The sequence below is a fragment of the Octopus bimaculoides genome, chromosome 12, assembly GCF_046866305.1.
Source record: "Octopus bimaculoides isolate indiv1 chromosome 12, ASM4686630v1, whole genome shotgun sequence".
Lineage (NCBI taxonomy): Eukaryota > Metazoa > Mollusca > Cephalopoda > Octopoda > Octopodidae > Octopus > Octopus bimaculoides.
The window spans coordinates 68,990,168-69,008,611 of record NC_142939.1 but is presented as its reverse complement, the minus strand read 5'-3'; the positions used below and the strand labels follow the sequence as shown (position 1 = coordinate 69,008,611).

General features: G+C 34.8%; 1 protein-coding gene across 1 annotated transcript in view; it reads right to left on the bottom strand.

Annotated features, from left to right (window-relative positions):
• LOC106883002 (uncharacterized) overlaps positions 1–17,704 on the bottom strand; it is a 34,440-nt gene extending 16,736 nt beyond the window's left edge. Inside the window, exon 1 of the mRNA XM_014933860.3 lies at positions 17,548–17,704. The gene's annotated coding sequence lies outside the window, so the exon portion shown is untranslated. The remainder of the gene's footprint in view (positions 1–17,547) is intronic.
• Positions 17,705–18,444: the final 740 nt, after the last annotated feature.

The window sequence follows — 18,444 nt, the reverse complement described above, 5'->3', positions numbered from 1 at the left end:
AAACCGTACATACCACACACGTCTCTGTCTTGACTTTTATACAGACATAAAACGTTCCGCTTTGGATTGGAAATTTCCATCAAGATTTCAATTCTTAACTTCATTTCCTTTAACATTATAACCCTCTCTCTCTCTCTCTCTCTCTCTCTCTCTCTCACACACACACACACACACACACACACACACACACACACACACACACACACACACACACACACACACACACACACACACTACATTCCATTCTGCCTTTCACATCCATAACGTCACAATATGTCGCCATAAAATTGTGATCAATGATTCCATTAATGACACTTTTCTGTTTAGTGTCACACACACACACACACACATACACACCCACGCCGGGTAATATAATCGCGCTTACTATATATGATGAGCTACATCAGATATGTCTATCATGTTCTTAGTTCTTCATTTACTGTAAATACACATCAGTTCAATGGACAGTGACAACAGCCCCGGGAAAGACAAAATTTAAGAACGATATACAGAATATTTGATTAGTCAGATATCTCTACAAATATGATTCAAGGGGATTTGCGTGTGGTAAGACTAATACGATGTTTTTCTTTCTACTTGAATGCTTTAGAAAACTGAAAATTTCAAGAAGATTTGCTGCCATGTGATCAAGCTGAGCTTAGAATATTTTGTGAAAACTACAATAGCTTGGTTTGTTATTGATGATTTTGTTAGCCAATGGATAATTAACTTCACATCTGTTCTGGTAACAATCTTCATAAGGCATACGAGAGACGTACGAACTGTTCAGTGACTGTATAATTAGTCGAAAGGTGGGCGGCTGTTATTGTGTCAGAAACGTTGCCTTTTACAGAAGTATTCGAATAACTTAAATGGAAAGCTGAAACGTCAACGTTAAATTTCGAAACCTTTCAACTGAAAATACTTACCAGAATGATGTAAAAATGCATTTCCGCTCTAAACGGAAGTGTCAATATTTTGTTAAGCTGTTCTGCTGATTATCAGTTACCTTCAGTTTCTACAATCGCAGAAGTCATTCCAAAATTCAGACCTAAGCTAGAGCCCCCCACCCCCCATTATTCTCGTCCTATCTGCTGGAAAAGAATTTCGGATCCCGATTCTGACTCAGTAATGCTTAAGAAGTCTCGCGAAGCTGTATATTTCACATTCAACTCAATTTATAGGTCCACCCCATCGCTGAGCACACATACACTTCGTCCAAGTAGAATACCCACCGATTACACTCGCAAACATATGCACACACACATGCACGCACAAGCACATACACGTACACGTTTAAAACTTACGTTTAAATTAGTGGATGCCATTTCTGAGTGAAGGACTGAGTTTCAAAATAAAACAGTGTGTTGTAAGTACACGTCTACATACACTGTGTAAATACATACATATGTGAATTTGGTGTGAAGGGAAATGTAGACGTAAAATATCCTAACTACTTGAGAAATATTTTAATTAGGAATCTAAAAATATTTCCTGTCGTTTTGATTTGTTAAAGTGTTCTATTTACAACATTGACTAATAAGGGCAACAGATTTCATTATATTCTAAAAATATAGGTTTTTTTGTCTCTCTTTGCATTTACAACTTCGCTCCTGTGCTGCAAATATCAAGTGAAGTTTTGTAATAAATACAGAGCTATCATGGCTATCTGTTATTGATTACAACAAAAATATCGAAATTAATACGCCTTTTTAGAGATGAAGGTAAACTTTTCAAGAGAAAAGCAATCAATATGCTGTCTCTTCCACGATAAAATATAGTCATCATGACTTTCAGGGCAAATTTAAATCTAATTCATTTCTATTCAAAACATTTTATTCTGTCAAGGATACTGAAATAACTTCTTTATATATCGTAGAACTTATTAAAATGCATATCTTTCGAGGCTGGTATTCTGCTCTTGCCAGTTTTGGGGTTAAATAGATAGAACATCGACCACATTTGCAAGCGATATCTATTTATATCCTTTTGTTTTCCTATCCTAAATCTTGTACTCTATTTCTTCCTTCCTCTGTACATAAAAAATGAAAATACTTAAGAAGCAGTGAGTTTCATTTTTTCTAAAATAATTGACTATCTCTCTCCTCAAAATTACTCGTCTGTTGCCTCGACTAAAAAACTGACTGTAAAACAAAAGATAAATTCTAACAAGACAAGGTCGTGACACCAGTTTCTCTTTCGAGACACCTCCTCCTAGCAGGTGTAGGTTCATCAGCTTTGCATCTGAAATATTAAAACCATGGTGGTGAGGCAGAATATTGAACTTATTTATTTCAATATTTAGTTCAAGTGGCAGAATATTGAACTTATTTAGTCTCATCCATTTACCTCATTATTTGAGTGTTTTCACTGCTCTTTACAACATTGATAAAATAAACACGAAACACACACTACACTGACTCAATCGATTAAATATTTCTCACATGAAAAATTTTCTTCATTATTCCCTAGTTTTCAAATCTTAACAATTCGTTACATAGAATATGAATTCCAGTTTGTTGAAATCAGTTCTATTTAATTTCATTATATTAGTAAAAAAAGAAGAAAAAAATGTATTTTACACTTAATTAAGAATTGCAATTTGTATTCTGCTCTGATAAATAGAAATCTGATAATTAATTAAAGTTTAAATTTGTATTCTACTGCTTCCAGATGCACAATTTATCTTTATTAAGGGAGACTTTTTAAACTGGAGTTACACAGCTAAAAGAAAAATGTGAGTTAACTTTTAGCAAATATTCAACATTACCGATCGAGTTCAAATGATTAGTATTCACTCCAGTTAAGTGTAGTCGCTCTGAATAAGCTTATACTTTAAAATTAGTATTCTCCTCGATAAACTTACTGTTTCCTATGTTCATGGCTTTTCAAATGTACAGTTAATGCATACCGAATTAGTAAAAATATTTACGTAAGCCATGTGGCGATTCAGAACAACTATAAATGCACTGCAGCGTACGTAAAAGGGAGGAGGACAACATATCTGAGTGGAATCACTGTTTTGGTTATAGCATTTTTACATTTCATTTAATTGTATTTTCTGCATAAATCAATACGCCTAACTTCTTCTAAAAACCATCAAACAGACATCGTTCACTGTTACTTAACATTAAAGCTCTCTGGTCTGATCTGCTTGTACAAGAATTTACACTCTATACTAAATATAATTATGCAGAGCTTCATTGACTACAGTCAGAGACGTTGCAGTTATGCAAGCTCTAGCGTCTGGCACATTGATGTAGCCGTATAAATTTTATTCATGTTTGCACTCGTCTCAATTCCTTTAAACAAACTGAAAGAGGTTAAAAGTCCCAAATTATAGACTACCTTTCTTGAAAGCGTTGAACAATTGGCTGTTCTTGAAAAAAAATGATGTTTTACGGTTTACTCGACTCCCTGGTTTTACATTTAAACTGATATATCGACTTTCATCTAAATAGGTAGAGATCAGATCACTAGCATCGGAAATGTTCGACTGGAGAGTTCTAACAGAACCTTAGTGAAGATGTATGACCAAGTTGCAGCTAAATCTATTTATATGTTGTTCGATAATATGAGATTTCTGAGAAATTGAGGTCTTCTTGTAGGGCATATGACTCAGTCTTAATTACATCTAAAGCTGCGGTGACTCAGATAACAAAGTGTTTGTATTTGATGCACCAACGACGGCGGCTCTTACCTCCGTATTTAACAATGATAGGAAATAGCAGGCTGAATTGGATGCTAGAATTGCAGATGCTGGCACAGTCTTACGCCAGCTCCGGTAATCGATCCTCAGAAAATGAGAGGTGGGTAAAAAAAACACAAAAAAACTCGCTATCTTCCATTCAATTTACGTGCTTATCTTCTTACGGAAGTAAAAAGAATCTTATCGAAGTTGGCCTTTTCCAGTCTCGAAATTGAGACTCTAAAATCAGTTGGACTCGTGAATGACTCTAGGTGGGTGAACCAAAGAGGAAGATTCTGTGTCACGTTTCGCTTTGCTAGAAATAGAAATTGTATTGCCCCTCTTTACATTTTACCATCTTAAAAAACGTACACATTCGATAACAAAGTTTTGGTACACTATGCTTGGGAAAATATGATGGAATGGCCACAGATAGAGAGTCTTTGATAGCAGATCTGCTCGAGCAGAGGTGACCTGGAGCTGAATAATATTCCTTGTAAATAATTAGTTTAACAAAATGACTTGATCTAACACGGTGTGGTGGGACCGATTTGGGTGGAAGTGAGATGCTGAGCCTAATTCAATGAAGGTGAGGAAGAATCGTGATAAACGTCTACATCACATTTATTTTCTTATATTAACTTTTCTTTTATTTTCTAATAGACTTATATTTGTTATTAAGGTGTCAACTACCGTCCTGTTAACTTAGTGAAATCACTGGATACTATTCCAGTGTAATTCTTTTATGATATTTGGCACCGTTTTAATTTTTAGGTTATAAAGTCTATTCCCTATCAACATTATCGTTCATCATTTAACTTTAAAAATAGGTAAATCAAGACGCAGTCATGCTGAGACAAATGTTGATTTATTTTAATCGAATTTTGCTAAGTTCGCTGAAATGATGATATGGCATCACGTAATCTCGGATTGATGAACAGAAATTCTCCTTGCTTTGATAGACAAACCTTTCTTCACCTCTCATCTTCAAGAAATTTTTCACTGCTGTATAAGCTTCGTAACTATTGCAGTATAACAACAGTTCAAGAGCGGTCTCGAAATGCTTGAATTTGCAAATCATATCCAAATAAAGGTTTCAAATTTTGACACAGCAATTTTGAGGAAGAGTGAAAGTTGATTACATCTACCCCAGAGCACAGGTGGTACTTATCGATCTCGAAATGATGAAAAGCACAGTCGACCTCGGTGGAATTTGAGCTCAGAGTGTTAGGACGGACGAAAAGCTGCTTAGCATTTTCTCCGGCTTGCTAACGATTCTGCCTTAAATGACATCCAAATATTACAATATATTTCACCAACTACTACTCCTCTCTGAATTTATCTTATCCATTATTGGTTTTACGTAAACTATAATAAAATTTCATAAAGTTCAGATCCCAAATAAATATGAGATAACAGCTATAAATATATCAACAGTTTTCACGACCCTAAATAGGGTTCTAGTCTATTTTAGTTTACACGCCCAGAAATCTTGCTGTTTATCTGAATTCTATAGAGCTTAGGTAACCTGAGGTAAGGCAGCAGACATTCTTCGTGCCATGAGAGAGTGAACTTGAACTTACTAACCATGGAACTATCTGCTAGACTAAATATTACAGCTGCTCCGCCGACTTGTTCTTCAATGACTGAAAGTTTAGCAAATAAAGTTGAACATCAAATTTAAAAACAATAATGATTTGCTGAAATGGTGTAGGAACAATACTCTGCAAGAATCTAGAGAAGCTATTAGTGTTCTGCTACATTCTTCATACATTCAATACGACAAAACGTGAATTCATAAAAAGAAGCAAAGAATAATAAATGCAAAAAAGAAACAGCAATAACGACTAAAAATGTGTAGTCTGAATTTCTGTCTGTCTCACGGTAATTTCTCTAATGTGGCTCATTAAATTCTATTAGGCATTGCACATTTATACGTACGTGCATTCACACACGCACGTACGCGCGCACACGCACGCACGCACACACACACACACACACACACACACACACACACACACACTCAAACGCATGTGTGTGAGTTTCCTGTTCATTCTTAGTGAGTGTTCGGCCTAAATATTTGCACCAGCAGCAGAATCACTGACACCACCACCACCATCCTTCTCCCTTCCCCTTAGAATGCGAACATTGCCACCATCTACCTCCTCACCATCAACACCACAACCACAATCGTACCACTCTACTCCAGCGGATTCAGACTGAAATTATACTTGAAATCTAGTTGGAGATGAAAAAAAAAAAAAACACTTTGAATAAATAAATAAAACATCATGTTGCTTACTAAACGTGGAAAAACAACCAGTTTTTTTATTCATTTTACGTACATCTCCCTTGCAAAAGAAATAAGTAAAAACTATCTCAGCCGCTATCATAAACACTGTAAGCAGCACACACACTTTCATCTTACCCCTCCAACACTACTCATTATATCGTATTACTTTTAACTTCTAGGGCGATCTCTCACAGTAAAACACTCGACATACATAAAGTAAATAAATTGAAGAGGACGAAAACGAAAATAGGTCTTATTAATAGATGCCTAGATTCTACACATTCACAGGGTCTAGTGAAAGCACGTGTCTCATCAGTCACGCGTTCTTTCTTTACAGTACGTATAAAATAATATACAATACATATCTATCTATCTATCTATCTATCTATCTATATATACACACACACGTGTATATATTTATGTATGTACATATATATATATATATATAATTATAAAATCTGGTAATTAATCATATATTAATTAATATCGATTAATTATCAGGAGGCCAGCACATCTAAAGAATCAAAGAGATTCAGAAATAGTATCTGCAATCTCAGGGGATTAAGGTACATTTTTAAAAATAACGTTGACCACTAACGTGGACAATTAATGTGCTAGAAATAGATCACATCTTGTGTCTATTAATACCTAAATTGTTCTCAACATATATATATATATACTTGTCGTTTAGTATACATTGGGCAATTATTATGTTTCCTTTTTTTTTTTCTGGAACAGCTTGCTTGATATATTGGGGAACAGTCAACAGTTTTAAAGACCATAAAAATCAAAATTGTACCTGAGAAAGAATTAGTGGGTATGGAGGAACGGAAGCCATTTGAATACTGGAATACGTGTATCATGATGCTTCAGGCTGGCTATCAAAATGCTGACCTCATGGCTGTTGCTCAATGCTCTTTGAACATTGTAACGAATGCAATATGGGACATGGACAACTAGCGTTCTGACTGCGTCCGCAAATTGCAATTCGTTGTCACATCTTTGAACTGGGACTTGGCTCGATTCAAACGGCTATGTGAAGTTGTAGGAGACCGTGATTAGACCCGGAGAAAGTTGCAGCTGAGAAGCCATATGTATGGCAGTAGGATTCAACTGCTTGCTATACCTCCGAAAAGAATCAGAAATGGTTGACGGAAAATTTCTACAACTTCTCCGGCCCCCTTTCTGACTTCCTAAATTCCTCCGATTGCAACATCTTGGATTACTATGGGCGGGATGTGGTTGGAAAAGATAACAACCGCTCCACCTGCAACGCAAAGTTCGAAATGTTGACCATGATCAACATAATATTTTAAAACACGTAAAATCGAAAGGATAATTCGACACATTTCTTACTCAGCAAAATATGAAATGAAATACACAGAGTAATGAGATGGAAGAGGCGATTGTATGTGTGATATGGGTATGAGAGAGCAACGTTTAGTCCGAGTACTTCACTCAATTCTGCACATTTCACGAAATGAGGTGATGCATAGCAGCTTGCTTTGTTAAATTTAGACATCAAGTTAGTTCGACAGAAAATACCCTTTTCTAGAATGCGCTTCCGTTTATTAAATTTATCTTGCATATTAAATATATGTCGGATTGAGCAAATTGCTGAATTATTTTCATCTTTATGTCTTCTGTACGAATCTCATTGGGAACAATTAATGTTTCAATCACTTGTATTTCATTAAGTGACCTACGACGATAATATAGTTGGCTGTTTTCTTTCTCCTCAATCCAAGAAAGTGTTTCTGCTTCTATCGAAGAAACCTTATATTTTCTCTATGAAAGGATGATGGACTGTATTCGATGTTCGACCCTCTTTGCCTCTACAAGTTTCTCATAGAATTCCTGAGATTTTGACTTCAGTTTTCATTTCATGATTCTAGATTGATAAGATAAGTATCAAGCAGAAGATGGATTGTAGTTCACAGTGCTAGAGTGGGAGACTATGTGGAGTGTTAGACGTTACACTCACACGCACAGAGAGCGAGAGAGCGAGAGAGCGAGAGAGCGAGAACCATTAAACACGCAAAATTCAAAGAAAGCGTCAAAGAAATCTCAATAGATATTAGTAATCCTCTCAAAGTTTCAAAATGTAACCAAGTTTATCCTCGTTGGTTACTCGAAGCAAACTAAGTTAATAATAGACGACGGTCGTCTGAAACAATATGTGCCTGGCAATGAAATAATAAACGTTGCGTCTCTCTTGGTTGTCAGAGGACACACATATCTCAACACAATACCAAATGCCAGGAGACTACATTGCATTTGACCGAGAAGAGACATTTTTATAGTTGTTTTGGAAATTTGCAAACATCAGCTCGGTTTATCAACATCTTCATTGTGTAACTCTTTAATAAGTAATGATTGTGTTCCTTATCGAGTCAAATTCGATCACATACACCCCTAACGCCACAACACCACACACCTGTTTGTGTAGGAGTGTAGGAGTGTATGTGTGGGTGCGTATGGTGGGTGAGTTATGTTATAACATGTATTTCCACATATATATATATATATGTACATATACAAATTTACCTATATATATATATATATATATATATATATATATATATATATAATAATATTATTAGGGACAAAATCCAAAATTACAGGTAAAAAACTCAATTAAAATCAATTTATAAAAAATTAAATTGAGCCTTATAGATAAAGTATATATAAAATATATATAGTTTTAGGGAAAATAACCAATTTTCAAGAACTCATCGATGAAAATCCACTATCACATATAGAAAAATTAATAATTAAAAGCACAATAAATGAGTATAATATATAGTAAAGTAAATATCATAAGATAAATATAATAAAAAGATTACACGTGTTTCATAACCAATTTTCAAATAGAAAAGAAATTTAAATCGATTAAAATCAATTGAAATTATCTAAAATAAGTTCTATTCAAAAATATAGCTACTCGTCAGATCGTAAGTAGAACAATAATTAGATATATATCTCAACCAACAATAAGTACCAAATGAATTAATATGATATACTTATTATATAAAGATAGAAAAATTATTTAAAAAATATCATAATATCAAAATAATAACCATTCAATAATCATCCCTTCATCCATAATAATAACATGTATATTATATACAAAAAACATCTTACCTAAATTATCATTGTTTTAAATTATCATTGTTTTAAATACAAGTTGAACGAAGTTTAAGTTTAAAATAATAATGAAGATAAAATTAGTACATATTTAACCGGTGTAATAGTTAAAGCTATACTATTTAAAGCTAAAGACGTTTATTTAATTATGATTAAAGATCAATTGAATAATAGAAAAATACAAGATTATTTATTTCTACAAACGTAATAATAAAAAATATGAATGAAAAAATTATGAATGGAAAAAATTATGAATGAAAAAATTAGGAAAGAAAAAATTATTAAGAATAAAAGGTTAAACTTTATATATATATACAAAGTTTTGATTTAAAAAAAACTTTAACGATATTATAAACTATAAAGATTAATAATTAATCAAATAATATTAATCAAAAATTATCGAAAATATATCAACACTATTCCAATCGAAGTTCTAATATTATGTTGAAATGAAACTATAACTCCTAAATAATATAGTGTTAAATAAGTTATCTATTAAAATAATCTATAAAGAACCAAATGAATAGTATAAAAACAAGAATACATATTATTTTCAAATAGTAGAAAATCTTTAGCAAAGTGAAAACAGTACTTATCCAAATTTTTCCGTAATTCAAACTTTGAATTACGGAAAAATTTGGATAAGTACTGTTTTCACTTTGCTAAAGATTTTCTACTATTTGAAAATAATATGTATTCTTGTTTTTATACTATTCATTTGGTTCTTTATAGATTATTTTAATAGATAACTTATTTAACACTATATTATTTAGGAGTTATAGTTTCATTTCAACATAATATTAGAACTTCGATTGGAATAGTGTTGATATATTTTCGATAATTTTTGATTAATATTATTTGATTAATTATTAATCTTTATAGTTTATAATATCGTTAAAGTTTTTTTTAAATCAAAACTTTGTATATATATATAAAGTTTAACCTTTTATTCTTAATAATTTTTTCTTTCCTAATTTTTTCATTCATAATTTTTTCCATTCATAATTTTTTCATTCATATTTTTTATTATTACGTTTGTAGAAATAAATAATCTTGTATTTTTCTATTATTCAATTGATCTTTAATCATAATTAAATAAACGTCTTTAGCTTTAAATAGTATAGCTTTAACTATTACACCGGTTAAATATGTACTAATTTTATCTTCATTATTATTTTAAACTTAAACTTCGTTCAACTTGTATTTAAAACAATGATAATTTAAAACAATGATAATTTAGGTAAGATGTTTTTTGTATATAATATACATGTTATTATTATGGATGAAGGGATGATTATTGAATGGTTATTATTTTGATATTATGATATTTTTTAAATAATTTTTCTATCTTTATATAATAAGTATATCATATTAATTCATTTGGTACTTATTGTTGGTTGAGATATATATCTAATTATTGTTCTACTTACGATCTGACGAGTAGCTATATTTTTGAATAGAACTTATTTTAGATAATTTCAATTGATTTTAATCGATTTAAATTTCTTTTCTATTTGAAAATTGGTTATGAAACACGTGTAATATTTTTATTATATTTATCTTATGATATTTACTTTACTATATATTATACTCATTTATTGTGCTTTTAATTATTAATTTTTCTATATGTGATAGTGGATTTTCATCGATGAGTTCTTGAAAATTGGTTATTTTCCCTAAAACTATATATATATATATATATATATATATATATATATATGAATGTATGTATGTATATGCACAGCGGGAGAGAGAGAGGAAGAGAGAGGCATATATTGATATTTGAGTGTATGTAATAAATATAATAATAGAAGTATAACTATTTCTACATTCTATATACATAAAATGTTTGCGTAAATTGAGTAGGTGAAAGCAAAATAAACTCAGTACAGGTAAGAGAGATTAGTGCTCAAATAGCTGTGAACCTCGTCCTCCAGTGCCAACGTCTTGCTATCAAAAGTTACGTATAAGAGCAATAATACTTATCGAACAGTTTTGGACGTAGTAAGGTAGGTGAACGCAGTTAGGCTTGCAACATATATTCAGATGCAGCACAAAATTCAGGTTCTAAAATAAAGATTCCGCGGTCTCAAAGCGACGAAAATGTTTCAACATGGTTATGGCTTAAGTAATATGCGCATGATGTCTTAGGTGTGCAACTAGTGAGAGGTCCAGGACGAAATTGCTAAATAAGTTAGGCCTCCCTCTCGAAAGTAGAGTGACAAATGCGAGTTATCTAGTGATGCTTACAAATATAAAGGTTCAAAGAGGAGAGAATAGAGTTGGGGTTGGAGGAGGGGTTGTTAAGTGATGAGACGAGATGAAGATGCAGCTTCACAGAGATCAGATATATAGAAAATAAAGTTAATAGCTGGTCAAAGAAATAATTTTGTCAGTTAATATGGCGAGGTGTCAATGTAGACGTTCTCAGACAAGAAAAGATTTACGAATATCAGTCAATGGATAGGGGGCGGGGGTGGGGGTGGCATTAAATTTTGATTTAAAGGAATGGTGGTAGTAGGAGAATAAAGTACGCTAAGAAAAGAGAATTTTAGCTAAGATGAGGAGAAAGTATAATGAGCAAAGCACACAATAGCATTTATTTCTGAAAGAGAAAACTATGTCAGAGAATCGATTAAGTAAATTGGTCTCATTTTGGCGTAATATTGTGAACGATTCTCGGTGACATAATATACAAAGGCGAAGATAAGCGCTGTAGGAGGTTCTGCCACAGACTATAGACGAGGACAAGCTATGAGGTATGCCCTGGGTCTTGAGGTAGTGTATGTACAATGGCTAGGGAAATATATTGTTCAGAGGACCCATTTCAGAAAGAGCTCAAGCGAGCAGAGTAGCGTTGTTTGACGCCGATCGTGTCCTTTCCATACTTGTGGCACGAGCAATCTTCCTTTAAAGGACAGTGTTGGAAGACTCGACAACTACACTTTTTTTCCTACTGGTAGAGTTCTACTCAGTAGGTAACCTATCCTGGTCAATATAATCGTTTATCGTAGAGGTAGACACAAGGATGTTAGCGTCACTATTGTTGAAGTAGGAAGGGTTTGTTTGATCAACGAGGGGCAAGTCGGGCTTATGGTTATTATTGATAGGTGACCTGATCGATTACAGTTGTTTTGAATGGTATTTATAGCGGAGCCGACTCTGTTGAAACTAGAAAGAAATCATCACTTCGAAGGACAGTATAAGAATTAACAATCTTAGAGCTAATTTAGTGGGAGACACGACGAATGGAAATGAAGTGAAAAGGGGTAATGTGTCGTATTTGCTTCATCGTAGTCACTTGTGTTAATTCTGCTAAACATATTTCTCTCCACATCTTTCTGGCATCTGTTACATTTAAATCTCACAGTTATTATGTTTGTAGAAACATTTTTGCATACACATGAAAAATATCTTCAAGGCGATGCTCCAGCATGATCACAGTCTGAAAAGTATTCAACTTCTGCATTAGTGGATAGAATCTCTTTATTTGTGTGTTAAGACTACCACTGGATTCATGTTAAGAAAAATATTTTAATATCTTAACAAAAGAGAACTATAAAATAAGTACTAGGCTTAAAAAGGTGTGAATATATATATATATATATATATATGTATATATATATATATATATATATATATATATATAGAGAGAGAGAGAGAGAGAGATTAAATGGCACTCGTACACGCACACGCACACACACACACACGTACATATATACACTCCATAGTGTGTATATTGATAGAGAATCGTAGTTTTGTATTCGCTGTCATATTCAATTCCCCATAATAAGCTGAAATATATTTCATGACAACTTAAATGCTGCAACAGTATTTCCCACGGCACCAGCAGAATTTTTGTTGTTTCTGTATGTTTTTTTAATTGTAAAGACTCGTAGAATCACTTCCGACTGACACCATCCAGCCTGTTAACTACGGCTGTATCCTTTCCATATATTATTCAAAACTATGTCATCTGGCTTCATGTGTATGTTGAAAGAGCGAGAGTGTAAAAGTTGCCTTCGATATAATCTCGAGGAAGGCTTCTTTCATATTCCATTCATACATCTATATCAGGTTCGCAAACTTTCATGTGACCATAGATACATATATATAGCGCCACTGAGTTCTGAATTTTTCAGGGCAATTAAAGTTTAACTTTTGGTCAAGGTCACCAGCATCAAGTAGAGCTCGGATAAGTGGATGTGTTTGTCTTGCTGGCGTATAATCTGTTAAGAATCCTCTGATAAGCAAAATATTACCGCAGGTTCGTGTCTGGCTAAACTCGTTTTTCGAGTTTTCCGAACACTGTAACCCCCTTTCAATCCTCAAGCTAATCTCAGAATCTGTGAGACCATTCCGAGAGACGCGGCTGACGATTTATAGAATTTGTTAAAAAAATATATCAATTCCCATCCCGTGAACAACAATACTTTCTTACAATTACAGTTCATTTGGAGTGTGAATAATAATATAAAGAACAAATTTGGCGCAGCTATAACCTCCTGCTTGACCACAAGAATCACTTCTGACGAAATACAATTACCGTCTAATTAAGCCTTCAAAACTGTGTCTAGAGTAGTTACAATAATATATCGATAAATCTTGGTAAATAACTTAATTATTCCAAAATTATCCACAGTGCACTTCTAGTCACCGTTTCAAAAGGTTTTTGTTAGGTCAGCAAAATGCGAAAGGGGACAGTTCTCTCCCGCCCCAACGATTGTGTGTGTGTGTGTGTGTGTGTGTGTGTGTGTGTGTGTGTGTGTGTGTGTGTGTGTGACTACTTGTCTCAGCATCGAAACTCGAGCCAACGATGAAACATGTATGTCAGTAGAGGATTCAAAAATAGTCTGGCAAATATTTTATCAAGAAATTATGTCAAGAAATAACACGAAATTACCACAGTTTCACCTGTCACTTTTCCCCTTCAACATTAATATCAGTTTTGCATCTATTCAATTTTGCAGAACTGGCCCAGCGTTTTACACGACAGATTATCAGAAGCTTTGGGGATTTCCTGAATTGATTTGATAAATAACAAATGTAATATCAACGATGTGTCTGTTCATTCCTCGGGCTTCTTCACACCGCCTCTGTGAAATGCTCCAGGAAATCCAAGTAAATCTCTTTATTTACCATCTGAGCACTCATAACAAACGAATTATGAATGATAAAACCTTCTCAATCAGAAAAGATTATCAACATCATCTTGAACAACATTGAAGTGCAGCTGTTGGTCTCGCACGACGTTATAACGACAATGATTTTACAGTTAAAAAGCGGATGCTAAGTTTTCACTAAGGGGTTATCATATTTGAGCAACCAAATTGCTCCTGACTCAACACGACTTTTATTCTCTCTCTCTCCCCAGAATATCAACAGTCTGGAATTTTCCTTTTTTAAAATTTCTTTTTGTTCTCCTGTTTGTAGCTAGGCACTTTCACCTGTTTAAGAAGAACATGAATCTCTTTAAATCCATTGGTCCCGAAAAGCATGTAAGCGGCATACAACACAACCCCTTCCATCGGACCCAACCAATGAACTAAAAGCCTATTTCCGGCTCATATTTATGAGCCCTGTTCGTAGACCGTTCACAGTATCCTTATGAATATTACATTCGATCGACTAGTCTCGCATTATGTCCACATTAATTGATAAATCTTAATACACCATGCTAAAATCTAATAAATATGACACTTTAACATACCTTTGATAGTGGTATATACTAAACAATGCATAGTTTAGGCAACTGCAAGTCATGAGCAGTTCGTAATCAGGTGAAAGGCTGATTTGAGGAGGAGAGGAAAATCGTATCCATAGACTCGACTATATACTGAATCCCAAAGTGATGAATCTAGTATTGACTCTGACCGGAATTAATAACTTAAAGATTAATATTCATACAATAAAGTATTTTCCGCCTTATTAATAAATCTCTGGATAATAATTATTTCAAATTTTTGTCACAAGTGCAGCTTGTGGGAGGTGAGGATGAGTCGATTACATCAACCCCAGTGTTCAACTGGTACTTATTTTATCGATTCCGAAAGGATGAAAGCAAAGTCGACATCGGCGGAATTTGAACTCAGAACGTAGCAATGGGCGAAATACCGCTAAGCATTTCCTCCAGCGTACCAACTCTTGTTCCAGCTCATCGCTTTAAATCTGTCGATACTAGTAATTCTGACATAAAATTGTGAGTCTGACACTATATTTTGACGGCGGGTACAGTTCAGGGGACAGAGTCAACTTGTGTTTTATTTTATTCATACTTCTTTCATCGATCTCTGCTGACTTTCAATTGACGACAAGTTTTGTAGTGATTATGTAGACGAATGAGTAATTGATAGAATGTGATTTAATAAAAATCAACGGAGAAAAGTAGTCCACTTTGGTACAATTTGAACTCAGAACTGTTTTCATGATGCATACACCATAAGGGAGATGGGTATATTCGAATTTATCTACCCGCTAACCAGTATTTTATTAAAAAAATAAAATTGGAAACGTACTTCAGTAAAGAAGTAACTATGTAATGATGTGGGGGCTTGTAACCGTAACAGAAAGATCGTATGTCATAAATTTCAAGCCCTGTGCCTAGAGTAGAAAGTATTATTGCAGCTGGTTTCGGGCCTGTATTCAGGGGCTGGATCGCTGCAATGCACAGCGAAATCTGTTCAGTGGTCACAGTGAATGGTCACTCCTCAGAGCCATTGAACACAATGCGCTCTGTCCTGCAAGGTTTCCCCCTCCCGTCTCTCTTGTATGTACTGACTCTCGAGCCACTGCTACACAAACTGGAGGCGTTGATAGGCATCTCGCGTGACCTAGGATGTGAGAGACGCGTGTCAACATATGCCGACGATGTCACCGTAGTTGTGTCGGATCATAAACATAGAAATGATCAGCACCGCTCTCAGGGACTACGAGGCGGTTTCACGAGCGATGGTTAACCAGGAAAAAATCCACTGGGCTTGCGGCTCGGCACCTGGAGAAGCAAGTCCATGCCGTCCAACTGCATCATTGGGCGCTGGACGGACGGACCGGTTAAATTGCTCGGAGTTTGTTTTGGTCCATACCTCCAGCTGGATAAAACCTGGGACAAAGTAACAAGCAGGGTGACTACTCTCATCCAGAATTGGGACGAGAGAAGGCTATCCCTGAAAGGTCGGGCAGAGGTGACGTATATCGCGTCCGTCATCTATTATCGCTTGACCTTCGTGCCTTGTCCTGGCCACCGTCTGATTACGCTGGAGGGTATACTCTTCCGTTTCTTGTGGAAGGGACGCGTCCCGATGGTCAGACGGTCTATCTGCTGCCGACACCCGCTAAGTGGTGGCCTGGGCATGAAGTGGTTGATGATGTGCAGACATGTGCTGACGCTGACGTTTCCATTTCATCCTTTTTTTTCGGGATCGATAACAATAAGTATCAGTTGAACTGTGGGTCGGTGTAATCGACTATCCCCCCCTCTCACCCCAAATATATAAAACCTAAAAATACAGCAGAAAGAAAAAAATCGCAATAAAATCAGTTTCAGGCGTTTTTGCCTATAGCTGGCAGACACGTTAGCACGCCAGATAAACTGTTTTGTGGTAAACATTATCATTGAATCATTATTATATCCATTCTATTTCCGATGAGGTCGACTTTGCCTTTCATCCTTTCAGAGGCGATAAAAATGAGTAAACAGTCGAGCCCTGGGGTCGATGTAATCGCCTAGTCCACTCCCCTAAAATTTCAGGCCTTGTGCTTATAGCAGGACCGATTATTATGGCCATTCTTAGTGATTGACCATTTAAAAGAGAGTAGAGTGGATTGGAAATGTGGAATAGGAAATATTGGATTGCATCGATTAAGGATCGTCACTGTTATTGAACCAAAATCACGAAATCGATACTGACAGAATTAGAACTCTCATCCTTTACACTCACAACTAATATATTACAAAAATTGAGAAAATACAAACAACAACCATAACAATATTTTACTCTTTGTCCCTATTCATTACGTTTGTGTTCATATATTTTATAAATATATTGTTGTTAACCAATATGACATGATGTTGTTATGTGTTCTAGTAATATTCGTTAAGTATTATTATGTTTGTTATTATTAATTAATTTGTATTTCTCTTTAGATATAATGTGCGTTAAAAAACAAAAACAACAATGACTTCTGTTGAGATTTTCCTCTGATTCTGTGTATTATTTTAGTTATCATTTTGATACGTGAATGTACATGCAAGAGTATGCGAAACGGTATGGTTATATATATATATATGCGTATATATGTGTGTGTATATGTATGTGTGTATGTATGTATACGAATATCTAATCAAACTTATGTGTGTGTGTGTATGCATGTTTGTGTGAGTGTGGTGATGTATTTTAGATGACATCTCACAAGTACTTACAAGTTGTTGATGGAAAGAGATCTCGGCTAGTGTTGCTCCCGACCGCTCCACTGGTGCTTCTGCCAGGCAAGCCTGACAAACGCGGCCGACGCCAACAAACAGCACGCTGAAGAAATCAAAACAAACAGTCCCCGCCCCTCCAAAAACAAAAAAAAACAAACAAAAAAAAAGGGAAAACAGAAATAATACAAAAAATTATCCGAGAAACAGTGTAGTATCAGCAATAATAAATAAATAATTAAAACAAATAGATAAATTTAATAAAACTAATCAACGATTTAGGAAAGGAAGTTTGATAAGTGAGAATCTTAATAACTTGTTAGTCTTCTTCATCTTTATTACCCCCCCCCACCTCCGTCTGTCTTACTACTCTACCTCTTACCTCTCCTCCTTTACTTCACAACCTCCTCCCACACTCTTCAATCCCATCACTCTTCTTTCTGTTCCACATTCATCTCTTCTCCTCCCCCTTCCTTCTTCACCTCAGCCCTTCTCTCATCTATCCCTCCCCCTCCTCTTTCCTCTCCTCATCACTCCCTCTGCATCTCAAACTTTTATTTCTTTATTTTCATTTATATTTATTTTTTGTTTTAGCTTTTTGTTGTTGTTTGATTGGGAGTGGGATGAGGAATTTCCTTTCGTAAATGCCTTACCCCTCCCATTTCCTCACCCCTTCCTGACGACTTCCTCTCTCTCCCTCTGCCTCTCTCTGTCTCTCTCTCTCTCGTATATTCATTCACGGCTTCATACAAACAAGTACAGACCTACGTCTACAACCTTACTATATACATCCTGAGGAACATATCCCAACTCTCATACATACAACCCCCCCCCACACATACACACACAGAGTGAAACATACGCACGCTCACACAAATACACCATCATATATACGTG